This window comes from Molossus molossus, unplaced genomic scaffold (genome assembly GCF_014108415.1).
Source record: "Molossus molossus isolate mMolMol1 unplaced genomic scaffold, mMolMol1.p scaffold_m16_p_3, whole genome shotgun sequence".
NCBI classification, from domain to species: domain Eukaryota; kingdom Metazoa; phylum Chordata; class Mammalia; order Chiroptera; family Molossidae; genus Molossus; species Molossus molossus.
In genome coordinates, this window is record NW_023425366.1 from 122,235,239 (window position 1) to 122,262,000 (window position 26,762).

The 26,762-nt window shown below is 52.6% G+C and overlaps 1 protein-coding gene across 5 annotated transcripts in view; it reads left to right on the forward strand.

Annotated features, from left to right (window-relative positions):
* Positions 1 to 5,037: 5,037 nt before the first annotated feature.
* LOC118641654 (interleukin-4 receptor subunit alpha-like) overlaps positions 5,038 to 26,762 on the forward strand; it is a 42,439-nt gene continuing 20,714 nt past the window's right edge. For 2 of the 5 annotated variants that reach the window (XM_036279041.1, XM_036279045.1), the window contains exons 1-2: positions 5,038 to 5,115; positions 26,487 to 26,609. The gene's annotated coding sequence lies outside the window, so the exon portion shown is untranslated. Of the gene's footprint in view, positions 5,116 to 26,092; positions 26,306 to 26,486; positions 26,610 to 26,762 lie in introns of those variants that run through there. The other 3 variants (XM_036279043.1, XM_036279042.1, XM_036279046.1) reach the window with 3 other exon arrangements.

The following is a 26,762-nucleotide window of genomic DNA, read 5'->3' on the forward strand; positions in this document are numbered from 1 at the left end:
GAGAGAAATAGAAACATTGATGAGCAAGAACATGGGTTGGCCGCCTCCTGCTTGCCCCGACTGGGGATCAGGCCCACAACCTGGGCATGTGCCCTGACTGGAATTGAATAGGTGACCCTTCAGTGCATGGGACGATGCCCAATTAACTGAGCCACATTGGCCAGGGCTGGAATCAGCTTTTTAAAAAAGTAGGTTTCACATAGAATGATACCATACAGTACTTGCCTTCCTCTGTCTGCCTTATTTCACTCAGCATCCTGCCTTCCAGACTCATTCATGTTGTTGCAAATGGCAGAACTTCCTCACCTTTTTTAAATTTTTTGTCCTCACCTGAGGACATTTTAGCATTTATCTTCAGATAGAGTGGGAGGGAGAGAGGGGGAAAGAGAGAGAGAGAAACATCGATGTGAGAGGGACACATCAACTGGTTGCCACCCACACGGCCCCAACCAGGGCCGGGGACAAACTGCAACCGAGGTACGTGCCCTTGCAGTGGTTCTCAACCTGTGGGTCATGACCCCTTTGGGGGTCGAATGACCCTTTCACAGAAGTCGCCTAAGACCGATTGCAATTCATAACAGTAGCAAAATTACAGTTATGAGGTAGCAACAAAAATAATTTTATGGTTGGGGGGTCACCACAACATGAGGAACTGCATTAAAGGGTCGCGGCATTAGGAAGGTTGAAAACCACTGCCTTAGAGGGAACTGAACCTGGGACTCTCTGGTCCGTGGGCCGATGCTCTAACCACTGAGCAACTGACCAAGGCAGAACTTCCTTATTTTTATGGCTGAATAAAAATATTCCACTGTGTGTGTGTGTGTGTGTGTGTGTGTGTGACATTTTCTTTATCCATTCAGCTATTGAAGGACATTTGGGTGGTTTTCATATCTTGGCTACTGTGAATAATGCTGCAGTGAACATGGTTGTGCCAATACCTCTTTGAAATACTAATTTTATACCAGCAGTGGAATTGCTGGGTCATACAGTAGTTCAATTTTTAATTTCAATTTTTTGAGGAACCTACATATTGTTTTCTATAACGACTGTATCATAAAGAAGCCAGTCTTCAGAGGCTGCACAGCCTGATTCCAACTAGATGACATCCTGGGAAAAGCCCAGAAACAGTACAAAGATGAGGGCGTCCAGGGTTTAGGGGGAGGAGGGTGAAAGGTGAAGCCTACGCGATTTTAGGAGGCGAAAGGATTCTTTAGGTTGCTATATTGGTGCACACAAGCCATTCTGCCTTTGCACACCCATAGTACTGTGCAGAGAAACAGTGACCTTAGTGTAAACACAGACTTTAACCAATAACAATGCCCAGATAATGGCTCACTAATTGTAGCAAATGTACCACATTAATGCAAGATGTTAATGGTGAGGGAAATTGTGTACAGGGGAGAGGATTCATGGGCACTCTCTAAACTGTCGGTTTTTCTGTACATCTATAATAGTAAATTTTTAAATTATTTTTTATTAATTTCTTAAACCTGAAGGATAGGCTTAAAAACAAGGGAGTGTGTCGTGACGTCATGTGAGGGGAGCCTGAGCTGAGGGAATACATGGGAGGCCCCCGGGTTGAGGGCCTGAGGCTTTACTAGTTTGGGGCCTCCGGGCCCCTCTCCGAGGACAGGGACTGTGTGCAGAATGACAGGCCTCATTCACTTTGTTATCTCTCTGCGGCCTCAGGACGACGCCCTGTTTGCTTTAACTCTTAGTTTTGACACAATTCCAGGCTCACAGAAAAGTTGCAAGAATAGTGCAAGTCATTTGCATAGTCGTGTCCCCTGTCCGCCCCCTCCCCCCCGCCCCGGTTTCCCAAAGGTCTTCACACTGAGCACATCTGCTCTGTGCTTTCCTGAGGTTTCAGGTTCCGCCTCCTTTTCACACCCGAGCAAACTGCTCCGGCTCCTTCCTCTGCCCGGTCTGGCAGGAGCAACAGTGAGCATGGGCTGCGCCTCGCCGGGCCAGGCCGTCCTGGCATTCCCACCTCCTGCATCCCTGCACCTCCGCAGCCTCCGAGGGGCGCCGTCGTCACCCCACCCTGCCGGCTGGACGCTGGGGCCCGGGGCCTGACGGCTCTGCCCGAACCCCTCGTCAGCGCTAGCAGAGTTGGTGTGCAAGTGGGGAACAGCGAGGACAGGGCAAAGACGGACCGAAAGGCTCAGAAAACAGGGAGGGAGCCCAGTGTGGGGACAGTCGGTCCAGGCCACACATGCCCAAACTGAGACTTCTGTTGTCGCGTCCAGATGAGAGTGGGCGCCAACTCAGACACACCAGGCCTGGAGGAAAGAAGGTTCCTGCTGTACAGAGGGAACCCACAGCGTTCATTCTAAACTGCCCGGGTTCAAATACCGACTGTGTGGGTGTCCGAGTGTGAGAGTGAGGGAGCGGGAGTGTGTAAGGGAGTGGTGCGTGTATGAGTTTGAGTCTGTGTGGCTGCGAATGTAAGTGTGAATGTGCGGGGTGTGTGGGTAAGTGTGAGCGGCTCTGAATGAATATGTGTGCTGTGTGAGGACCTGAGTGTGTGAATGTGAACACAGCGGTGAATAAGTGGAATGTGTGTGAGTGCGAATGTGTGTGGATATACGAGCATATGAGTGAATGTGCCAGTGTGAAGGGGTCAGGGCAGGTGAGTCTGTGGGTGTGAGCGTGAAGGTGTGTGAGTGTGTGAGTATATGAGTGAATGTGCCAGTGTGAAGGTGTCAGGGCAGGTGAGTCTGTGGGTGTGAGTGAGTGTATATGTGTGAGTGTGAAGGTGTGTGAGTGTGTGAGCATATGAGTGAATGTGCCAGTGTGAAGGTGTCGGGGCAGGTGAGTCTGTGGGTGTGAGTGTATATGTGTGTGAGTGTGAAGGTGTGTGAGAGTGTGAAGGTGTGTGAGTGTGTGAGCATATGAGTGAATGTGCCAGTGTGAAGGTGTCAGGGCAGGTGAATCTGTGTGTGAGTGAGTGTATATGTGTGTGAGTGTGAAGGTGTGTGAGTGTGAGTATATGAGTGAATTGTGAGTGTGAAGGGGTCAGGGCAGGTGAGTCTGTGGGTGTGAGTGTATATGTGTGTGAGTGTGAAGGTGTGTGAGAGTGTGAAGGTGTGTGAGTGTGTGAGTATATGAGTGAATGTGCCAGTGTGAAGGTGTTAGGACAGGCGAATCAGGGTGTGAGTGAGAGTACACGTGAGTGAGTGTGAACAGGTGTGAGCTTTTCTAGGCAGGAGCAAACCCTTCTCAGTGCCCGGGTGTGACCTTGGTAAAATCCATGTCCGATGGGAGTTCCCACCTGACCTGTGCAGTTCACACCTTGTCTGCCAGTTCCTACTCCCTCTGGAAGCCCAAGCCCCCAGGTCCGTCCTAGGACCCCTCTCCTGTCCCCTCACAGAATTCATTACACTCAATTGCTTGCTCTATTGACTTGTCAGGGCCCTAGCCAGACCCCCAGGGCTAGGAAAGCAGGGACTGGATCTATTTCTCACTCTCCCCAGCCCCCAGCTCAGGACCTGGCTCATGGAGGTGTCAGTAGATGCTGAATAATGTAGTTTTTCCAACTCCCTTCCCCCACCCCGCACCATGGCTCCCCTCCAAGTGTTTGCTCCTGCAGCCCCCTCCATCTGAATGCCTGTCCTTTCCCTCCCTCTTCACTGATCCTTGGAGGCATCCATCAGAGGCTACCTCCTCCAGGAAGCCACCCCTGACTACTCCAGGGGACTGAGTCCACTGTTCTGTCACGAACTTGAGGGTTGGCATCTGTCTTGCCCAGGTGGTTGTAAGGTCTCAGAGGGCAGGAGCCATGTCTGTTTCATATCTTCCTATCTGTGCCCTCAGCACTTACCACAGGTTAGTCACACAGTAAGGCCAAGAAAAAATGAACGCGTGAAGAATAACAAAAGAGAATTGAAGTTCTGTCCTTCCCTGCCCCTTCAATTAACCCTTATTCACCAGAGCACCCCACTGGGCTGCCCTTGGCTCCTAGGAATTTGACTCCACTTTCAGACCAGGAGCTCCAGAATTCTCTCTGGGTCCCCAGCAAGGCCGGGAGTGAGACCACACATCTCCTCCCTCACCACATTCTGCTCTCCCCTCCTCAATGCTCTCCAGCCAATCCGGCCTCCAGGCAATTCCTACAACATTCTAAGTTGGTTCCCACCCCAGGGCCTTTGCACTTGCTGTTCTCTCTCCCTAAATTGTTCTCTCATATTCTCTTCTGGTTCTCAGCTCAAATGTCTTCTCTTCAAGGATACATTCAAACCATCAGACCCACTGGCCTAATAGGTCTCTCTCTTTTTTCTTCTTGGGACAGCTTGTTATCCATTTGTGTTTTTCCTACCTCCTGGCTGCATCAGGGCTTTTATGGTGACCAGTGGTTAGGGTTTTTGGAGCCTGGGTTCGAATGCCACACCTGCTGCCTGACTCTGAGCAAGTGACCCTCAGAGGTTCTGTGCTCCGTTTCCCCATCTATAAAATGGGTGGGAGTAATCGAGTCCCTCAGAGTAGTTGCGAGCATTAAACGAGTTAATATAGGCCCTTAGCACAGGGCCTGCCAGGGTACGGGCTATTGATTGAAGGGTTGTTTTATTACCTAAATTTTTCTGGAGCCTAACATAAAGTAGGCGCTCAGTAAACATTTGTGGGAGGAATGAACACACATTGGCACTTGGCAGCTGTTGGGCAGCTAGGGAGCAGGGAAGAATTCAAGTTGCCCAACCCCTCAGCCCCCAACGCACTGCCCGCTCCGCAAAGGGAGTTGGGGGCCTGGGCAGGAAGGGCAGCGGGAGGGGCGCAGGGACCCGCTTTTATCTGAGAACACCGGGGAACTACTGCGGGTTCTCCAGGGACTTGACCTCCAGCTGCTACGGGGGAGACAGCGAGCTGGGGGCCCCCAGGAAAGGTCAGCGGTGAGGCCTGGAGGGGCGGAGGGACAGCGACCGGGACGCGGACCGGCGCCCTCGGTGGGCGGGGCGGGGCGGTGCACGCAAATCTGGGGGCGGGCGCGGGGCGGGCCTGGAAGAGCGGAGGGGTCGGTCCCGCCCCAGGAAAGCCCCACGCCGGCCGCCGCCGCCCGGCTCCTCCGGGGTCCCCACTTTCCGCTCCGGCGCCAGCTCGCTGATGGACGGGAGCGCGCAGGTAGGACGCGGGGCGCTGGGGCGGAGGCGGGGTTCGCCGGGGGACCAGGGCCGGCGTCGGGGAAGTGCTGGGTCGCAGGCGGGGCCGGGCGACGGAGACCCGGGATCTGCACCGGGACCGCCCTCGCGCTCCTCGGGGTTCAGAGAGCGGCGGTCTCGGTCCACGTTGCCCAAGGGCACCGAGGCGGGGAGCTGGGAAAGCAGGCAGGTCCGGGGGCTCAGACACCCGCTGCTCCCCCTAACCTCGTCCAGCCTGAGTCGGTCTCTCGGGGCTCGGGGACGTCGGAATCTTGAGCTAAGGCAGGTCTTGGGACACCCAGGCCCCCTTCTCTGGGCTGTCACCTCCGGTCCAGACCGAGCGAGTTGGTGATCGAAGGAAGAGAAAGAATGGGGAAGTTTTGAAAATTGTAAAATTGATTACTACGCCAAAGAGTCTGTGGAAACAGGCCCTTTGCACCTTTGGCCTCCTTATTTGAATATTGTTGGGTGGACCCAATGCTAGGGACAGTTTACTGGGCCTTGTTTTGGGCCGGCTCTTTGCTGAACACTGAAAGCATTCTGAGTTAAATCTCAACACGACCTTTCTGATTGGTACTCTTGCGTGTACCCCGCCATTTTCCGCTTCGGGCACTTGGCACAGGCGAGGCCCACCGGGAAGGCAGGCTGCTGCCGGAGCCCGCCGCCCTCCACCTGCGATGCTGTCTGTCAAACCACCCCACGCACGAATTCTCCAGGGGTTTGATTAAACTGCAGATTCCCAGGCCCCCTTCCGTGAGCTTCCAACAAACCCAGGATTTAAAAACAAAATTATATGTTCTATGATCAGGAGAGACTGGGACCAGTGGACTGGTGGCTGGTGGTGGGGTTCACAGAATGCCCCAGGCCAGCACTGATCCTGCTTGAATCCTAGTCTCTGCCTGACCCCGGCCTCTGTGAGCTGTGACCCCTGCACCTCCTCCCCTATGCGTGGCCTCTTAGGAGCTGCAGCATTTGCTGGGATATTAGCACCTTTATTAAAATCCTAAAATCTGTTCGGGAAACTGAGGCTCCGGTGTCCATTTGGCCAGGGTGCCATGCACAGTCAGGGGGTCCTAGAGTCCTGCAAAGGCCCCTGAACCCGGCTAGTCCAACCTGTGATTAGAGGAGGAGGCTGAGGTGTGGACTGAGAGGGGCCAGCCCAGCCATTCCCTCCCTCCCCAGCTCTCACAGGCTCCTGCTGGGCGCTGCTCCGAGCGGCTCTGGGCACCCGGTGCGGTTCTGGGCACCCGGTGCGGTTCTGGGCACCGGTGTTTGCCCTGAGGAGGTCTCCCTCTGGGGAGGGGGGAGCACAATAGGGGTCATCAGTTCTTCAAGGGGCAGTGAGACAGGCTTCACGGAGCAAGGACCCTTGAGCCAGCCCAGGAAGAGGGGTAGAGAAATTCGGCAGGGGGAGGATGGGAGGGAAGGCATGCTGAGCAGTGGGAACAGCATGGACGAAGGCCGGGAACTGTGAAAGGTGTGGCGTGTGGTGCCTGGGAGCCGGGAGAAGCAGAGAGGGATGGAAGGGTGGGCTTGGCCACGTAGAAGGTCTTGTGTGCCATGCTGAGGAGTAGACCAGCGTATCCTACCTCTGCCTGAGCTCTGAGAGTCACCATGCAGACTCCTGGCCCCACCCCAGCCTTTAGAGTTGACTCTGAAGGCAGCAGGGGAAAACCAATAGTGAGCGGCTCTGGTTACAACACACCCATTTACCGGCAGGTCTGGATGACCTGAGCATTTCCACATGCAGAGCAGTGACTCAGTACTGATGTGTTTTGTAAGCGTGACCCAGACTGCAGAAAGCCCAGGCAGGGGTGGAGGGTGTCCTTCAAGGCACAGTTTCCTGACGCTAGATTTAGAAAGGAGCTGAAGTGAGGTGTCAGAGAAGGGAGAAGAGAACCTTTCCTGGACCCTCCTCTCCTTGTCCCTTCCCACCTCCCCCAGCCCAGGATGGAGGAGTTTGGGATCAAATAGCTCACTGCCCTCAGTTGCTTTCCTTGCCCCTGGGAGAGGGGTTGGGACCGAAGGCCCCTTGTGCTTTGTTTCCTCATGTTTGTAAAACTGGGCATCATGTTTTGTAAGACACTTAACACAATTTCCAACACATAGTACGTCCCCAATAAACATTCACATCTGTTGTTGATGTTGGGAAGTAGAGCTGGGCGGTTCTGAGCAGGGGCTCTGGATCCACACTGCCCAGTGCAGAGGCTTTGCTACTACTAAGTAGTTGACTTCTCAGGACCTCAGTTTCCCCATTTGTGAAATGATAGTGACTACTTATACAGTTGTAGTAATGATGAAATGAATGAAGTGTCAAGCACACAGAACAATGGCAGGTATAGAATGAGCACTATGTATTTATTAAATAAAGAAACAAACCCCATTGGATGGTGAGGAAACTGAGAATCAGAGATGTGTGCAGTGGCCTTGCCTGAGGTCCCATGTCTAGGAGAGACAGAAGGAGGGATTCGAACCTGCTTTCCTCCCCAGCCTGCGTTCTTTCCCACTGTCCCAGTTTGCTGGGGTGACCCAGAGGGACATCTTTCCCGGCATTCCTCATGGCTGGCACTGTGGAGACATGCCTGGTCACGTTTGGCCAGACTTCCTTTGGCTAGTCTAGAAGAGAGGCCATCAGCTTGCCTGGAGGTGGACGCACCTGCCCTTGCACGAGTGTGGGTGGGAGGACCCAGCCGTGGCTGGAGGGTCCCGTAGGAGCCAGCAGGAGAGGGGCCGTGCTCCCGTTGCTTTGTTGTGTGACTTGCAGCAAGTCATTCTGCTTCTCTGGGCTGGAGGCACAGAGAAGGGCACAGGCTTGAAGACCGGGGCCCCACGTTCAGATGTGAGCTTGCTGCTTCCTATCTGTGATGTGGAAGCAGTTGCTTAACTTCTCTGAACCTCAGTGTGCTTGTCAGTAAAATGGGTATGGGGGTGTTCATGAGATCATTCTTACAGGCACCTTGCCCATGGCTCAGTGGTTGCAGCTTCTCTCCCCATTTAGGACAAAGCCATTTCTCCATATCCAACACCTGGCTTCCTCATTCATTTCTTCCTCAAATATGTACTGAGCACTTACTTGTGCCAGGCACGGTGCCAGGTGTACTGACAGAGCACTGGACAGAGTCCCTGCCCTCCTGGGGTTTAACTTCTAGTTGAGAAGCCAAACATACACATACTGACCCACAGCCCTTACTGCGGTTCCGAAATCCTCGGGCTCGGAAACCGGAGCTTCCTCACCACCCGGCTGGGAGCACGACCTGCCCTGGGCCAGGCTTTGCATTGGGGCCTCTCCTTCTCCTCCTGGGAGAGCGGCTGTCCTGCAGCGATGACGTGCGAAGCGTCGGTGCTGCCCTGGCCGCCTGGGGGTGCGGGTGCTTCCCTCGGCTGGTAGTTTGCACAAGGTGACCCTTGTATCCTCAGTGATTCTGGACACGAAACCCGCCTGGCCCCAGGATTGTGCACAGAGAACGTGGACCTGCGAGATGCTGCCAGGCAGTGGCGTGCTGGGAGGAAGAGGAGCAGGGTGAGGGCGGGGCCGGGGCCTCTGAGGGCCATCAGGAAGACAGGGCCGAGGCCTGGCAGAACCGGCTGGGACAGCGGGCCTTGTCCATCCACTGACCCTTCTGGCCGCTGCCCCGCTGCTCGCCGCTCGGCGCGCCGCTGTCTCTGCGTCTGTGTCTTTCCAGGAAGCGCTGGTGCCTCTGAGGTTCGGGTTGGCTCCGCCCAGCTCCTTCTCCCTTCTCCCATGGGCCTCCTCGCCTCAGGGTTGCTTAAGAAGCCCAGGGTCTTGGCTAAAGCAGGCCTGGGTGCTGGGACTTGCTGGGTCCATCACCAGCTGGGCAGGCATCTGAGTCCCCTTCTCCTCCCTCTGTGGGAAGAGGGAGGATGTGGGTCCTGGTGAGAACAAGAGTTTGGTGGACAGGTTTCCTGAGGGAGGGTGTGTAGCTCTGAGCAGAGGACTTATCGAGGGACCAGCAGCCTCCAGCCTGCAGGGCAGCCTACAAGCTGAATGGACCGTGTCCTGAGTGCCAGCACTGGGCTCCGGCTCACATTCACTCAGCAAACATGCCAGGGCTGGGACCCAGCAGTCAAGCGAGCCCTGGTGGATCCGACAGTCTGGGGGGGGAGGCGACTCCGAGGAGGTGACTTTGGGGCTAAGACCTGAAGTAAAAAGACATGTGGTTATCTGGGAAAAGAGTGGTCCTGGCAGAGAACAGCAAGAGCAAAGGCCCTGGGGTGGGAACAGGCTTGGTGGTTTGAGCCACAACAAGGAAGAGGATGCGGTTGGATGGGATTGAGCAAGGCGGAGAGGGGCAGGGACACAGTCTGGGAGGTAAAGAGGAACCAGATACCTGCATTATCTCATTCGTCTTGTAGGGCAACCCTACAAAGCAGGAACGGCTCTTCTCCAGATTTTACAGATGAAGAAACAGGCACAGAATGGTCTAGTAACATGCCCAGGGCCACAGCGGGAAGGTGGCAGAGCCGGGCTGGGAACCTGCAGCTCCAGAGTCCTCAGTCCTCACCGCTGTGTTTAACATCATGGAAACTGGGCTCAGGTGCTGAAGGCCCACCTGCTGCTTTGAACATTGCTGGTGTGCTCGCCTGCTGTGGGTCAGCCCAGCAACCTCGTGGATGTGGTCAGGCCAGGACTGGCATTACGGATGATCCAGTCACTGTGAATCATTTTACAGATGAACACCTACCCCTGGGTCAGACAGTGAGGACACGCTGAAGCGGAAGTGGCATGGGAAGGGGGGAACAGGACGAGTAGAGGCCCAACTCCACATCAGGCACTGTTTCCCTGAGGAGGAAACAGGCTCACGGTAGAGACTTACCCAGTGACACAAGTCGGAAGGGGTAGAGTCTGGATTCAAACCCAGGGCTGCTGACCAGGAAGTCTTTGACTTGCACTTACCCACTGTTCTGAGCCATGCCCCATGAGGAGCAGAGTAAGAGACCTGAGTTTCTTGGTCAGAGATAAGGGAGCACAGTCACTGAGAACATTTTGGAGAGTGGGGGGAGGCCTGAGGTTCTCCTGGAGCAGCCAGGAAGTGTTCTGCCTTTCCAGAAGAGGACGTGAACTTCTCTGGAGAGAAGAGACACCAGATCTCCGGGCTGGCAGCCCCCCGAGCCCACAGAGTCATGGCCCCCTGACAGTCTTGCCTGCAGCGATGGAGCATAGGCCTTCCAGAAGCAATTCCACAGCTGGACAGCTCTGACTGGGAGAAGAGCCTTCCTGAGATTTAGCCAAAGTAGGTTTCTAGGAGCTTTCACTTTCTGGCTCTGGTTCTGCCCCTTCGAGGTAGTAACCATCGTCCTCCAACAACTACCCACTATTTCTCTTTCTCAGACTACACAGCCATAGTTCTTTTAATCATTCTTCTTGACTCAGGGAATTGTAAAGAGTTTAGTCTGGTTTTGGACATGATCCACTTAGTCAGAGCCCCATATAAAACCCATTACTTTCCACAAAGCCTGCTTAGTCAGAGATGAGGGAGATTATCACCTCCTTGGATCTGGAACCTGTACCTCTCTTGATGCAACAAGCAATCATATGTTGTAGTAGCCACATCCCACTTGGGGATCATATTGAGCTTGTCAGTTCGCCCTGGCTGGTTTGGCTCAGCAGTTGGAGCATCGGCCTGTGGACCAGAGAGTCCCAGGTTCAGTTCCCGCTAAGGGCACATATCAAAAAAAACAACAACAAAACAAAACAAAAAACCCCCAAAACCTCCAGGTTGCCCTGCCGGTGTGGCTTAGTTGGTTGAGTGTCATCCCGTGCACCAAGAGGTTGCTGGTTCGATTCCTGGTTAGGGCACACGCCTGGGTTTCAGGCTCGATCCCCAGTAGGGGGCTTGCAGAAGGCAGCCAATCAATGTTTCCATCTCTCTCTTCCTCTCCCTTCCTCTCTCTAAAAATCAATAAAAACATATTTAAAAATAACAACAACAAACAAAGCTCCAGGTGTCTCCTCTTCATGAACTGCTGTCAGTCAAAATTTCTTCCATTCTGGGATTACTTGTTCGAGACTAACAATTGTTTTCAGCCTTTCTTGTTTTCAATTAATGTGCTTCAAGCTAAATAGCTATATTATTTTTCTCTGAGTACTGCTATGGCTTTATTCCATAGGTCATGTACACAATGTCATTCACTGCTAAAATAGTTTACAGTTTTCCTTTTGTCTAAAAGTGTATGTGCTTTTTAAATGTTTTAAGTGGACAGAAGGTTTTTGAAAGTTTTTTTTTTTATTGTTGATTTCTAAATTTATTGCATTGTGGCTTTTATGGTATGAACAATAGAGAATTTACTGAGATCTTGTTTGTAGGATTTTCCAGTCAGTTTTTCTGTATGTTTCTCCTGTATTTGAAAGGATATGTTCTGTTGGGTTTGTAAAGTTCTAGAATTATATCTATTAGATTATGCTTGCTAAGCTGCATTTATATTGTCCATGTACCTGATTTACCTCCCACTATCATAGAAGGTCTGTTCATTTCTCCTTTTCTTCTCCATATTTTGCTTTCTTTTTAAAGCTGTGTTATTAGGCGCATATACATAGAATACCCCTGTATATGAATAGAAGAAAGGTTCATCATTTTTATACCTTCTTGGATATAGCACCCCCCCCACCCCATCCCCCACCCCCCACCCCCACAGGCCTTCTGCAGACAGAAAATGAGCAGGGAGCTCTTATCTGTGCTGATGTGTTGCACAGTTACAGGCTTCTTGGCGAATTGCTTCTTTTATCCATGTAAAACAACCACCTTTTTTTGGTGGTGGTGTTAATTCTCACCCGAGGATATTTTTTCCATTGATTTTTAGAGAGAGTGGAAGGGAGGGAGAGATTGGGGTGCGGGAGGGAGAGAAACATCAATGTGAGAGGGAGACATTGATTAGTTGCCTCCCACATGCACCCTGACCAGGGCTGGGGATCAAACCTGCAACTTGAAAACATGCCCTTGATTGGGAATCGAACCCCAGCCCTTTGGTGCAGTGGGCTGATTCAGGGGTGGGGAACATCTGGCCCAGGGGCCCTGTAGCTAATGTTACAAGCCTCACCAAATTAGCTTGACCAAATATAGCAGGCTAATTTTTAAGTAGATAATTTTGTATGGCCCGCAAATGATGTTATAAACATCCAAATGGCCCTTGGCAGTCAAAAGGTTCCCCACCCCGCCACACTGGCCAGGGCTGGCCATTTTTCTTTTACTGCTTCAATGCCTTCAATTATGTTTTATTTGGAGAGAATCTTGTTTTAAAATTTTTATTGATATTTTAGGGAGAGAGAGAGAGACAGACAGAAACATCAATATGAGAGAGAAGCATCCATTGGCTGCCTCCTGCACGCCCCCCACTGGGGATCGAGCCCGAAACCCAGGCATGTGTCCTGAACCGGGAATTGAACTGGGACCTCTCAGTCCATGGGACGACGCTCAATCCACTGAGGCACACCGGCTGGGCAATTATGTTTTATTTGATATCAATAATATACCTGTTGTCTTTTTTTTTTCCCTAGGTGAGGACTTTTTTTTTTTTAATCCTCACCCGAGGACATTTTTCCATTTTTTGTTCAGATAGAGTGGGAGGGAGAGAGAGGAAGAGAGAGAGAGAGAGAGAGAGAGACATCGTTGTGAAAGGGACACATCGAGTGGCTGCCACCCACACGACCAATCAGGGCCGGGGACAAACTGCAACCGAGGTACGTGCCCTTAGCGGGAACCGAACCCAGGTCTCCCCGAACCGCAGGCCAACGCTCTAACCGCTGAGCCAAATCGGCCAGGGCTGACATTTTTTTTTTTCATGTTTTGTTCAGACAGAGTGAGAGGGAGAAACATCGACGTGAAAGGGACACATCGAGTGGCTGCCTCCCGCACGACCCAACCAGGGTCGAGGACAAACTGCAACTGAGGTACGTGCCCTTAGCGGGCACCGAACCCCGGTCTCTCTGGACCCCAGGCCGATGCTCCAACCGCTGAACCAAACCAGCCAGGGCTACCTGTTGTCTTTATTTGTACCTTTCTTGACTAATTTTGTGATTTTTAATTTTTTCTCTTCAACTCTAAAGTTATAGGACTTTTCTTTGACCCCAGTCTGGTGGCCAGATGAGTTAAAAAACAAAACGAAACTTGCTTCTCAGTCCAGCTCTGCAGCCCACCTGCTTAAGTAATCCCGGGCGAGTCGTTTCCCTGTTTGGGCCTCCTTTTCCTGCTCCCACCTCCAACTTTCCCGACTTGTGTCCCCAAGATCGCCTTGTCTCCTTGAACTCTGTGTCAGTGGAAGCAGTACTGCCCTCTCAGCTCGTGGCTGTGAGACCTGTGTCGTCGTCGCAGCAGCCGCCATCTACTCAGGGTCTCAGAGTTCCCTCGGTGCTTGGAGCTGAGTCTGGCCACCTGCTCCACCAGCACTGTCCGAGCCTCTTCCCCCAGCCGTGGTCTCTGCCTTCCTGCAACCATCCCTGAGCAAGTGGTTCTGCCCCACCTTCCAGATGAGGAGCCTGAGGCTCTGAGAGGACCCCCGCTTGCCAAGGTCTCCCAGACAGTCAGGGTGGGGCCCGCACACTTAGGCCCGGGATTATGCTCTGTGTCTCAGATGCCCTGGAGTCCCTGCCACCACGAGAGGCCCCACATGTCTGCGTGTCCCTGACTGACAGGAATGATCTGGGCTGAGACAACAGGAAGAACTTGAAGGAGAGCACCACCCCCCCGGCCCCCCGCATGCAGACAGAAGATGAACAGGGAGCTCTTATCTGTGCTGATGTGCTACCTGCTTGGGTTTGTCCGGGGGCAAAGTCCTGGCCACTGTCGAGACAAGTTCACTGGTGAGGAGTGCAAACAGGATGGAGGCCAAGTTCTGTCTCGGTCGCTTCCTGAGACTATTTCTGAACCCCTGTGAGCCCTGGTTGCCCCTCTGTGCAGGGGGGGGAGGGTTGGCTGCGTGTTTCACGGGGTGCTGGCTGGAGGAGCAGGAAGGTGTGCGGCAGGACCAAGCTGATGGCCGCTTCTCTGTGGCAGGCGCTGTGCTGTGGACTCCAGAGCCCGCAGGTCTGGGCTCAGATCAGCCCCACCGCTTACCAGGTGCACATCCTTAGGCAGGTTTCTGAACCTTCCTGGGCCCGGTTTCCCTGTGTCTGCAACGGGGATGAGAATAACAGCCAGCACCTGCCGTGTTTCTTGGATTGGGGGGGTGGAACCCATGGTCTCTAATGGCTCTAAGGACTGGGGGGCAATTGTGGTGACTTCTGCGGACCTCTGGAAGGAGGCCCACTAGGAGCCGTGACACTCACTAACCGCCCAGATCTAATCAGTGCCCGAGGCCTGACATCGTGCTCTTCAGGGAAATGACTAATGATCATGGTAATGCCCCAATTACTGGCTCCCTGGAGTTTAGCCCTCCTGGGTGGCCCATCTGCACCTGCATTAGGGTATTAAGGGGACTCCAAGCCAGAAGTGAGCAGTGTTTTCCAGCAGTGAGGTGACAAATGCCAGCTGACCAGGCGGCCTGCAAACAGCTGGTGGGCTTGGTTCATTCATTCTTCCATTCAGCAAGTATCTGGGGACCCTGCTGTGCTGGGCATCGGCCTGGCACTGGGACCCCAGCGGGAAGGTGGTGGACACAGGCTGTGGCCTGTGGGGGCCGGCGTTCCGTGGGCGTGTGGACAATGAACGGGAAGGGTGCGTGTGTACTGCTGCAGGGAGTAAGTGCCGTGCAGAGGAATAGAGCAAGAGAAGGGCTGGTGGAGTGATGGAGTCGGCTGTGCTCCCGAGCAGGTGTCTGGACTTGGTCCCTCAGGTCAGCCTCCTCCCTGGGGCCTCAGGTGCCTTCTGCCCAAGGCTGTGGCTTCTAGAATCCTAGATGGAGTCACCCGTGCCTCCCCCGTGGCTGCTTGGACTCAACGCGTTCAGAGCCAACACAAGTGTACACATTGCCATAAAGTGGCCATTGGCGCAAGATCCAGTCTGTCCCCAAGATGGGGCCTCTCTCCAGGGGGTCTGGCCCGGTGAAGGAGATCATCATCTCCAGCCCTCTCCTGTCCCTCTCAAAGTCATGTCTTACTCTTCACAGTCCCCCAGCCTTCAGCCACAGCTGGTGACCCTCAAATCTGTCTCCAGCTGAGCCTTCCTCCTCCTGAGTCCAGGCCACTAGGACATCTGGTCTCCTGGATGGCTCCAGGCCCACTGCCCATGTGAAGTCACCGTGTCTGAGGTGCAGCGGATGCGTGGTCTCCCCCAGCAAGCCTGCTCCCCTTCCCGCCCAAGGCTGCCTCCCCACACCCAGCTGCCCACAGCGGCCGGCACCAAGCTCTGCATGTCCACTCCCAGACAGGGCTGGAGTCTGCCCTCTTCTGCAGCTCCGGCAGCACGTCCTCTGCAGACACCTCCTTCCCGCCTGCGTCCTCCACGCACAACTCCCAGCTGAATATTGTTCAGTGGCTCCCTCTCCCTGGGCATGGGGTCATATTGCCCACTGTGCCTGGCAGACAGGCGGTCTTCTGGCCTCCGACCTCTCTGTTCTCATCTCGTCCTCTCCCCCTCCTCCCGCTCCTCCCTCACTCTTCACTGGCCCCCTGCGTGCCTCCCCGCGGCAGGGCCCTTGGGAATCTGCAGAGCGGGCTTCGTAACTGCGCCCTCCTCGGGAAAGCGGCGGGAGCTAGGCACGAAGGAAGCGTGTGTCGTGCAGCACCAGGGCCCTTGGGAATCTGCAGAGCGGGCTTCGTAACTGCGCCCTCCTCGGGAAAGCGGCGGAGCCCCCGGCACGAAGGGGGCGTGTGTCGTGCAGCACCAGGGCCCTTGGGAATCTGCAGAGCGGGCTTCGTAACTGCGCCCTCCTCGGGAAAGCGGCGGAGCCCCCGGCACGAAGGGGGCGTGTGCACGTGCAGCACCAGGGCCCTTGGGAATCTGCAGAGCGGGCTTCGTAACTGCGCCCTCCTCGGGAAAGCGGCGGGAGCTGGGCACGAAGGGGGCGTGTGTACGTGCAGCACCAGGGCCCTTGGGAATCTGCAGAGCGGGCTTCGTAACTGCGCCCTTATCGGGAAAGCGGCGGAGCCCCCGGCACAAAGGAGGCGTGTGCACGTGCAGCACCAGGGCCCTTGGGAATCTGCAAAGTGGGCTTGGTAACTGCGCCCTCCTCGGGAAAGTGGCGAGGCCTCCCGTTCAAAGGGGTGTGTGCACGTGCAGCACAGGGACCTTGGGAATCTGCAGATGTGGGCTTCGTAACTGCGCCCATCTCGCGGAAAGCGGCAGAGCCCCCGGCTCGAAAGGAGGCGTGTGGCATGTGGCAGCACCAGGGCCAGAGAAAGCACGGTGGTCGTCGTTGAGTGCTGCCATGTGCCAGGCTCGGCTCGGTGCTCCCGTTAGGTGGGCAGAGACGTCTGCCCTCAGGGGAGCTCAGGCAGCCCCGCTGCGGGACATGCTTCCTCCCTCCAGGGTGCTGCACCCTCACCCACGGCTGCCTCCCGCCTGCCTCTCACTCCTGATGGCCACGCCCACCGCTCTCTGCCGACCTGCGTCCCTGCTCTTCCTCCCACGGTCCACTCCATCGGGTACTTGGCCACTCTGTCCTTTCAGGGCCTCCGGCCTCATTGATTTCTTTTCCTCTCACCCACGCCCCAGATTCCATTCTGTCAGCAAATCCCGTCGGCTCTACCTTCCGCCAGATCTAGAATCCAGCCCACTCGTACCGCTCCTTCCCCACAATCCTGTGCGAGCCGGCACCTGTCGCCTGGACCAGTCCAGTGGCCTCCTCCTGGTCCCTGCTTCTGCCCTTGGCCCCAGGGGCTTTCACACCACACAGCCAGAGGGAGGTTTGAAGTCTCGTGATGTCACGTCTCTGCTCAAACCTTCCAGTAACGTCTCTTCTCACTCAAGAATTTGTCAAAGGAAAGAAGGAAGAAAGGAATGTATGAGTGAATGGCCTTGTTCACTTCTGTAGTACCTGGCACATAGTAGGTGCTCAGAAAACACCTGCAGTAAGAAACCCAAGGAGGCGAGCGGGTGAGGACCTGGAGCACACAGTAGGTACACGGGAGCCTAGTGGGCTCTGCTGGCTGAGGTTACTGATTCCTGCCCCTGGCGGCAGCAGAACCAGCCCTCCGTCACTCGCTGGGCTGGGGGTGGGCTAGGTAGGCAGAGCCCAGGCCATTCTGGGGCCCTGGCCTGGCCTGCCCCACCGTCCTGGGCGGAGCTGCTGATGTGGCTGCTGGTTCTGGGAACCCCACTCAGGCAGCAGTTCCGAGAAGGCTGCTGCCTCAGGGAGAGCTTGTCCCTGGCCCCCTGCCATACCGGTCCAGCTGTCCCCGAGGCCAGAGGAAGCTCCGGGCTGGCCTAAGACTGTGGAGTTCTAGGATCAGTGGCTCCCATGGGAGGCCACCACAGCCCCTGCTGTGTCACTGGCTTCCTCTCCACTTGCCTCTTGTCACGGGACTGAGGGCATCTGTCTGCTGATCCAGCCCCTCAGGCTGGCTTGCGGTCAGGAGTGAGGAGAGGAGGAGGCCTGTGCGCCCTCGGGCGCGGGAAGAGCCTCTGGTCGCTCCAGATGGCGGCTGGCTCCTGACATTTCAAGACTTGCCACTCAAATAAAAAGAGTGAATGAAAAATGTTTCTCTGCTAGAGGAGTGTTTCCCCTCCGGCGCTTCTGCGTCTTCCTGGCTCGGCTGTCACCCACTCGGCTACTTCCTCAGTCTGTGACCTTGGCCTTGCCACCTGCCTTCTCTAGGCCTCAATTTTTCCCTTTGGACGATGACACCACACCCCAGGGTTGCAGGGACCACATTTGAAAGGCAGCAAAACCCAGTGATTAGGTGCATGGTTCTGGAGAAAGACTGCCAGGTTCGAGTCCCTAGCTCTGTGACCACAAGCAAGTGCTCTAACCTCTCTGTGCCTCAGTCTCCTCATCTGTAAAATGGGGATTGTAATGGCACCTACTTCATTGAGTTGTTGTGAGACCAAATTGATTAATACATTGCAAGTACTGAGAATGACGTCAGGCCTATAATAAGCACTATATATGTGTAGCAGTTATGGGTAAAAGCATGGTACATACCTGTGTTTAAAAATAGAAGACTGGCCCTGGCTGGTTTGGCTCAGTGGTTAGAGCGTCGGCCTGCAGTCCAGAGAGACCCTGGTTCGGTTCGCTAAGGGCACGTACCTCAGTTGCAGTTTGTCCCCAGCCCTGGTTGGTCGTGTGGGTGGCAGCCACTCAATGTGTCCCTTTCAGGTCGATGTTTCTCTCTTTCTCTCGCTCTCCCTCCTTCCCACTCTATCTGAACAAAAAATGGAAAAATATGTCCTCGGGTGAGGATTAAAAAAAAAAAAATAGAAGACTGAATTTGTTATTGTTGAATTTCAGCCAACTATTCATGTTTTTAACTTATCTTTATTGTTAAATGTATTACAGATGTCCCTCCCTGTTCCCACCTCCCTCCTGCCTTCCCCACGCTATTGTCTGTGTCCATTGGTTATGCATATATGCATATAAGTTCTTTGGTTTATCTCTTCCCTTTGAGGTTTCAGTCTATCAACCAATTTGTACTTAATTTCTTCACTTTTTCACCCATCCCCCCAACTCCCCTGCCATCTGGCAACTCAACAAAAAGTTCTCTGTATCTATGAGTCTTTTTTTGTTCTGCTTGCTCATTTTGTTTGTAGATTCAATTGTTGATAGTTATGTATTTATTGACATTTTATTGTTCATATTTTTTATCTTTTTCTTCAAGAAGACCCTTCAACATTTCATATAATACTGATTTGGTGGTGATGAACTCCTTTAGCTTTTTCTTGTCTGGGAAACTCTTTATATGTCCATCAATTCTAAATGATAACTTTGTAGGAGAGAGTAATCTTGATTCTAGGTCCTTGCTTTTCATCACTTTGACTATTTCTTGCCACTCCCTTCTGGCCTGCAAAGTTTCTTTTGAGAAACTGACAGTCTTATGGGGGTTCCCTTGTAACTAACTGCTTTTCTCTTGTGCTTTTGAGATTCTTTGTCTTGAACCTTTGGCATTTTGATGATGATGTGTCTTGGTGTGGACCTCTTTGGGTTCATCTTGTTTGGGACTCTCTGTGTTTCCTGGACTTGTACGTCTCTTTCCTTCACCAAGTTAGGGAAGTTTTCTGTCATTATTTTTTCAAGTAGGTTTTCAACTTCTTGCTCTCTCTCTTCTTGTGGCACCCCCATGATGCGAATGTTGGTATGCTTGAAGTCCCAGAGGCTCCTTACACTATCCCCATCTTTGTAGATTCTTTTTTCTTTCTGCTGTTCTTATTGGGTGTTTTTTGTTTCCTTATACTCCAAATCAATTGTTTGCTTCTTGGCTTCACCTACTCTATTATTGATTCCCTGTAAATTATTCGTTTTTTTTTCTTAGAAAATTTTTTTTTCTTGCCCTGGCCAGTTTGGCTCAGCGGTTAGAGTGTTGGCCTGCAGACAAGAGAGTCCGGGTTCGGTTCCTGCTAAGAGCATGTATCTCGGCTGCAGTTTGTCCCCGGCCCCAATTAGGGGTGTGTGGGTGGCAACCAGTTGATGTGTCTCTCTCACATTGATGTTTCTCTCTTTCTCTTCCTCTCTCTCTCTCCCTCCTGCTCTATCTGAAGATACATGCAAAAAATGTCCTCGGGTGAGGATAAAAAAAAATTATTTTTTTCTTTATTGCTTTTAGAGAGGAAGGGAGAGAGAGATAGAAACACCAATTGGCCACCTCCTGCATGGCTCCCACTGGAGATCGGGCCCACAACCTGGGCATGTGCTCTGACCTGAAATCAAACCGATGACCTCTTGGTGCATGGGTTGATGCTCAACCACTGAGCCACATCAGCCAGGCGTAAATTATTCTTTATTTCAGTTAGTGCCTTCTTCATTTCCGACTGGTCCTTTTTTATGCTCTTGAGGTCCTCACTAAGTTCCTTGAGTGTCTTTTTCTTTTTTAAAAAAAATTATTTATTTTTATTACAGATGTTTCTCCTTTTTTCCCCATTGACACCCTCTTCCCCATCCCCCCACCCCATCTCCAGTTTTGTTGTCTATCAGTTATGCACACATGCATTTATTCCTTCCCTCCCCCTTCTCCCCCTCTTCTGAGGATTGTCAGTCTGTACCCTATGTCTATGATTCTGGGTCTATTTTGTTCATCAGTTTGTTTAGTTCATTATATTTCAGCAATAAGTGACATCATGTGATATTTGTCTTTCTCTGCTTGGCTTGTTTCTCTTAGGATAATACTCTCCAGGTCCCTCCATGTCATCTCAAAGGATAAGAGATCTTTCTTTCCTGCAGCTGCATAGTATTCCATCGTGTACATGTACCAGAGCTTTTTTATCCATTCGTCTACTGATGGACAGTTGGGCTGTTTCCAGATCTTAGCTATTGTAAATAGTGCTGCTACGAACATAGGGGTACATATATTCTTTCTGATTGGAGTTTCAGGCTTCTTAGGGTATATTTCTAGAAGTGGGATCACTGGATCAAATGGCAGTCCAATTTTTAATTTTTTGAGGTAACACTATAGTGTTTCCCGTAGTGGCTGCACCAGTCTGCATTCCCACCAGCAGTGTACTAGGGTCCCCTTTTCTCCACATCCTCGCCAGCACTTGCTTTTGATGATTTTTTGATGGCGGCCATTCTGACAGGTGTGAAGTGATACCTCATTGTTGTTTTAATTTGCATCTCTCTGATGCTTAGTGACATTGAGCATTTTTTCATATGTCTCTTGGACATTTGTATGTCCTGTTTGGAGAGGTATCTCTTTAGGTCCTCTGCCCATTTTTTAATTGAGTTCTTTGTCTTCCTTTTGTTGAGTTGTATGAGCACTCTATATATTTTGGAAATTAACCCCTTATCTAATGTATCATTGACAATTATGCTCTCCCATATAGTGGGTTCCCTTTCCATTTTGATGGTTTCTTTTGCTGTGCAGAAGCTCTTTAGTTTGATGTAGTCTGGTGTGTTTATTTTTTCCTTTGTTTCTGTTGCTTTAGGTTTCAGGCTTCTTAGGGTATATTTCTAGAAGTGGGATCACTGGATCAAATGGCAGTTCAATTTTTAATTTTTTGAGGTAACACTATAGTGTTTCCCGTAGTGGCTGCACCAGTCTGCATTCCCACCAGCAGTGTACTAGGGTCCCCTTTTCTCCACAGAATTTTGTATCAGTGAAAATTCTGCTGCATATAATGCCAGAAATTTTGTTGCCTGCATTTTCTTCTAGGGTTTTTATGGAATCATGAGTCACATTTAAGTCTTTTATCCATTTTGGGTTTATTCTTGTATATGGTGTAAGTTGGTGGTCTAGTGTCATTTTTTTGCATGTAGCTGTCCTCCTTGAGCGTCCTTATAAGCAGTGTTTTGAACTCTGCATCTGTTAGATTGTTTATCTCCATTTCGTTTTTTTCTTTTCCTGGAGTTTTGTTCTGTTCTTTCATTTGGGACATGTTTCTTTGTCTCCTCATTTTGGTTGCCTCCCTGTGTTTGTTTCTATGTATTGGGTAGACTTGCTGTGTCTCCTAGGATGGCCTGTTGTAGTAGGTGCCCTGTATGGTCCAATGGCATAGCCTCCCTGGTCACCCCAGCTGTGCCTTTGAGGTGTACCCCTGATGTGGACTGTACACCCTTCTGCAGTAACTGAGTCTTGATTGCTGTTGGCACGTCCATGGGAGGGATTTACTCAGCTGATCAGCTGCAAGGACTGGCTGTGACCACTGACCACTGACCTCTGACTACCTTGGAGTATCAGCTGTGCAGGGGCCAACCACTCAGAGCAAGACTTACTTCAACAGGGCTCTGGTACGCACTGAGTCCACTCCTTGAGCATGTCACTTGTGGAGGTGGTTGGGTGGTGGTGCTTCGATGTGGTCTAAAGCTGGGTGTGCTGGTTCTGGGGCAAGGTCAGCCACTCCTGTGTTCTGTCCACGGCCACCAGGCATAAGCTACAAAGCGATCTGCAGATGGCTGCTTCTTGTGCTGTTAGCCAACTATTCATTTAATACCTGTTTATTGAGCATATACTATGTACATGTCAGGCACTGTTTTGGCACTGGGGACAAAGCAATGCCCACGGCAGACATAAAGTTTTGCCCTCATGGGCTTGCATTCTCATCTGCATATGTAGACAAAGAAATAATTTAAAGATACAGGTTATCTTTTACATTCTACTAGCAGCAGAACGAGAGGGGCTGTTTCTCTTTGGCTCGTTTTTCTTAAAGAATGTTTGTCTTACTGATCTGTAAGACCCCTTTGTATATTAAAGCCATTAACCCTCTATCATGTAGATTGCTACCTTTTTCTAGTCTTTTGCTTGCTTTCTATTTTTTTTTTCCTAAGGCATGTTTTGACCTAGGGGAGTTGAAAAATTTTTGTAGTCAGATCTTTCTATCTTTGACATCTATGTCCTGAAATAAAATAAACATTCTGTGATATGATTAGAGACGGTGATAAGTATATGACAGGTACAAACAGGGTGCTGTGATGGGGTCTCTGGGTGCAAAGGCTGTGGGACAATAGGGCTGGGAGGTGAGAGAGTGCTCACAGGCCAGTGGGACTGAGGATTTGTGGAGGAGGGAGAGGGGACAGGAGGGACAGTAGATAGGTGGCAGGGGGCTTGAGGCTTTTTTATTTTCTTACACTTTTAATTTAAAAGTAATTGTAGCCTTGGCTGGTTTGGCTCAGCGGTTGAGCATCAGCCTGTGGACCAGAGTCTCCCGGGTTTGGTTCCTGCAAGGGGCATGTACCACACACAAGAAAAAGTAATTGTAGACTCACATGCAGTTGTAAGACGTAGTGTAGAGATCCCTGGTCATCTCAGTGCCCCCAGGGTAACATCGGACAACTGTGGTGCATGATCACAGGCAGGACCCTGACGTCGGTGCCGTCTGCTGCCTGGCTCAGCTCGCCCCGCTTTCCTGCGCTCGTTCGCGGGTGTGCATGTCGCCTGGCTCAGCTCGCCCCGCTTTCCTGCGCTCGTTCGCGGGTGTGCATGTCGCCTGGCTCAGCTCGCCCCGCTTTCCTGCGCTCGTTCGCGGGTGTGCATGTCGCCAGTTCCGTGCACGTTTGTCACACGCACAGCTCTGCGTCTTCACCACAGCAGTCAAGATACAGAACAGTTCCATCCTCACCAGGGTCCCTCTCTGTGTTTCCTTTTATAGCCACATCGACCTCCCTTCCTGCCTGTCCCCCCAGCCCCGGCAGCCCTAATCTGGTCTCCACTTCCATATGCTGTCATTTCAAGAATGTTACATACATGGAGCACGCAGGGTGTGCTTTAGGATGGGCCATTTTCACTCGCGGGCGTGGACTGCATCCTGTGTTAGGGATGCTCCTCTTGGCTGGGCATGACCCCTGGGGATCTGTGGCCCTTCGGGAGCCAGAGGCCAGTGAAGGACAGAAGCAGGCGGCTCATGACCTGGTTTCTGATTTTAAAATGACTGCCGGCAGCATGGAGAAGAGCTGGGGTGACTCAGGTCTGCCGCATGGGGAAGTGACCGGGTGACTCAGGTCTGTAGCAACTGCAGACTGCCCCAGGGCCCCTGTCCCAGTATTCTCTCAGCCCACACTGGGTTGAGAAAAATCTTGCCACAACCCTGTTCAAAGACCCTCAGAATCTGCTCATTGCCTAGATGGGGGGGGGGGCTTTGACTTGGGCTCCAGGGGATCTGTGAACCCCTAAAGTGGAATGCAAACTTAAATGTTTGCACTTTTCTAGAAAGAGGGTTTGGAGTTTGCCTCAGGTGTTCAGATGGGCCCGTGGTCCCCGGAACATTAAGGACTCTGGCTCGTGGGCAGAGGTAGAGGTTGAGAGCTGAGGCTCTGGAGCCTGACAGCCCCTGCTCGTGTCCCAGGACTGTCACAGCTGTGCAGCCCAGGCAAGTCACTAATACCTCTCTGTGTCTTGGTTTCCTCATCTGAAAATGGGGGAAATAATAGTGCCTACTTCATGGGGCTGTTTTGAGTATTGAGTGAATTAACATGACTAAATGTGTAGAGGGAAACTGGCATGTGGAAACAGGTGTGGCCGGGCTCTGCCACCTCCCTTGTCCTGGATCTCATATCTCTGTTAATATGGCTTAGTTGGCTTTTTTGTTTGTTTCAGTTACTGTTTCACCTCTGGCTCATGGGGGTTTGTAGACGATACAAATCCTCGGTCTTTTCTGCTGCTCAGGCAGGTTTTCTGCTCCTATGCTTGGGCACCGATGTTTGAAGTGGACAAGCAGGATGGCCAACTCTTTCTGGCTCATTTCATTCATCTTATTGGGTTCAGACTCCAAATCCTAGAGGGCCATCTCTGCCACCAGATTCTGTGGGCATCTGTGAACTCGTGAGAGGGAGGAAGCCAGCGTCACAGACCCACCATCACACTCCCACCCTGCTTCCTGATCCTCACTGTGTCTGCACGGAGGGCGGGCTGGGCTTTGAGGGCACCCAGTCTCCCCTGGGCAGAGCTGTCCAGCCCCGCATGGAGCCTGTTAGGGGCCCCCGTCTGTCCAAAATAACTGAATTCGACAGACCTTTACTGAGCACGTGCTCTGTGCCAGACACCGATGTAGGCACTGGACTCGGCAGCGACCCAGACACCCGGCCCTCGGGGTGGATGGCAGACCCCTGAAAGGACAGTCTCCCTCCCACGTGCTCCTGGCCTTCGGCCCGTGGGTCCAGGCCGGTTCCCTCACAGACGGCCCTCAGTGTGGGTCTGCCTGGCGCCCCTGCAGGATTTGTGGATGTGGGGCAGGAACACCAGAGAGGCAGTGTCCTGTTCCTCTCGGGGCCGTTTCAGAAAACTACGACCTCGCCCTGGCCAGTGTGGGTCACTGGTTAGAGCGTTGGCCAGAGCACTGGAGGGTCTGGGGTTCGATTCCCAGTCCAGGGCACATACCTGGGTTGCAGGTTCATCCCCGGCCTCGGCCAGGGTATGTGTGGGAGGCAACCAGTCGATGGGCACATCGATGTTTCTCTCTCTCCCTCTTCCCCCTCTCTCTCTCCTCCCCCCTCCCTTCCACTCTCTCTAAAAAATCAGTGGAAAAATATCCTAGGGTAAGGATTAACAAAAAAAAAAAGGAAGAAAGAAAGAAAGTTCATGACCTTAATTTGTCCCATTCCTGGTGATGTTACTTTAACTTTGACCACTTGTGTAAGGTGGTGTCTTCTGGGTTTCTGTATATAAAGTTATGTACAATTATATGTATAAGAATATAAAATTATAATGTTAATTATTTGACTCATTAATTAGTAAATAACGAATACGAGGTTCATGGGGAGATAGAGGCTGCCGTGGTGACAGGAGCAGTCCCTTTCCCCACTTAGGACCTGTCACTGGGCCCTGTTCTAACTCCCAGGGTGACCTCTGGTCTATGGAATGTTTACTGTGATGCTTCGGTTGTGCCCATTTGGGCCAGTGGCACCCATTCAAGCTGCCACCTGTCTTGTTACGGTGCGCAGCATTCTTGGAGCGCCTCCTTACTGTCTGGCGCGGCGGGAATTCCAGGCTGTACCTGCCCTGCTCCTTCCAAGGAAGCCCAGACCCGGGCGCTGGGACTGCATGTGGAGAGGATGCTGGGTCCTGGGCCGGTAAAGGCATTGCCGAGGCCCTTGGCAAAATGCAAATAGGGCCAGTGGATTGATGGCCTCATGCATCCATGGATTTCCTGTTTTGATGGCTGTATTGCAGTCATGCAGGAGAATGTCCCTGCTGCTCTGAAATCCACACTGCAGCATCGAGGGGTAATTTATTCCTGTGAATAAATAACTGACCAGGAAGGAGAGGCTGAGAGAGGGCATTTGAATGCAGGACGGGAGAGGCAAGGTGTGGAGGTGGGATGAGTTGGCGTTTGGGAGCAGCAGGAAGTGCAGGCCAGCAGGTGGCAGGAGCCCTGCCAGCTGCTGGCGGGGGAGGGGAGGCGGCGGGAGAGCCTGCAGGTGGGGTGAAGCCGCTGGAGAGCGTCCAGCAGGGCTTGGGCTTCTGCTGGGGCTTCAGCGCTCACCCGTCCAGACACTGCGCGGTGTGTTAGGTCCGCACCTCGCTTCCTCTCTGCGGTGCCCCGGGGAGCTTCATCTTGGGGTCTCCGCGGTGCAGGTACAGCAGCCAAAGCCCGGAAAGACAGTAATGTCTGAACAGCACGTAGCTACTAAGTAGCAGGAGGAGGCCTGGCAGCTGCCTTTCTGAATGTGACCCCAAGACAGAGACCCAAGCGGGGACGCAGGTGGGTGCTGTCAGCATTGCCCCGGAACATACCCCAGGACATTGCTCTGTAGGGGCTTTTGGCCTTAGGTGCCAGGAGTGTTGGGGGAAGTGCACACTCTGTGACCTGATGGATTCTGCTTCTGAGCATTTTCCTTAATGGTGACCACTGGTGACCTTACTTGAGCCTTTCCTGTGTCCAGGTCGCCGTTTGAGGTCTCCACATGTGTCCAGTCATCTCACCCTCACAACACTCCCAGTGCGGTGGAAACAGCCGGAGGGGTAGCAGCTTGCTCAAGGTTCATGACGAGGAGACGACAGAGCAGGTATTTAAACTTAAGGAGGTAGTCAGAGAAATGTGGGTGGTGGCTCTCCGGGGGCAGGCACAGACCCCACACTGTGTATAACAAAGTAACACAAAGAATAAATAAGGCTAAAACCCAGTGCCAGACACACAGTGGAACCTGCTGATCTGATGC